Source organism: Mus caroli, chromosome 7, assembly GCF_900094665.2.
Source record: "Mus caroli chromosome 7, CAROLI_EIJ_v1.1, whole genome shotgun sequence".
Taxonomy (NCBI): domain Eukaryota; kingdom Metazoa; phylum Chordata; class Mammalia; order Rodentia; family Muridae; genus Mus; species Mus caroli.
Window position 1 is genome coordinate 11,664,748 of NC_034576.1, and position 821 is coordinate 11,665,568.

The window sequence follows — 821 nt, forward strand, 5'->3', positions numbered from 1 at the left end:
AGGGACTTGAAGAGGATAGGGACTCCACAGGAAGACCAACAGAGTAACTAACCTGAACCCTTGGGGGCTCCCAGAGACTGAACTACTAACCAAACATGGACTGAACCTAGGCTCCTTGTACTTATGTAGCACATGTGCAGCTTGGTCTTCATGCAGGTCTTCCAACAACTGAAGCAAGAGCTGTTCCTGAATTTGTTGTCTACCTGTGGATCCCATTCCCCTAACTGGGTCACCTCGTCTAGCCTCAGTGAGAGAGGATGAGCCTAGTCTTGCAGTAATTGATGAAGAGGGGTGGGGTGGGGTATAGATATGGAGAGGGGTTCTCTTTAGAGGAGAAGGGAAAGAGGGAATGGGAAAGGAACTGAAAGAAGGGGCACTGGGAGGAGAGGGGGCTGATATTGGGATGTAACGTGAATTAATTATTAATTAATTAATTAATTAAAAAAGAGACAGACTTTCTTTGTGGAACAGCCCTGGCTGTCCTAGAACTTGATCTATAGACCAGGCTGACCTTGAACTCATAAAGATCCACTTGCTTCTGCCTCCCAAGTGCTGGAATTAAAGACATGAGCCACCACAGTCATGTAAGAAGACCCACTTTTAATCAGGATCTTTTGGGGTCAAAAAACCTACCTTTAACCTGGGCCACACCTTCTGCTGTGGCCCAGGCTATATAATGGACATGGAAGAAAGAAATTCTCACTCAGTTTGTTGTTGCTCTCTCTGGCAAATCCGCTACTTCAGTGGCATTAGATCCTACCTGTTTGAGATTCTAATGTTTACAGCTGAGACATCCAGCCTTCTAGACTGAACAAGTACTG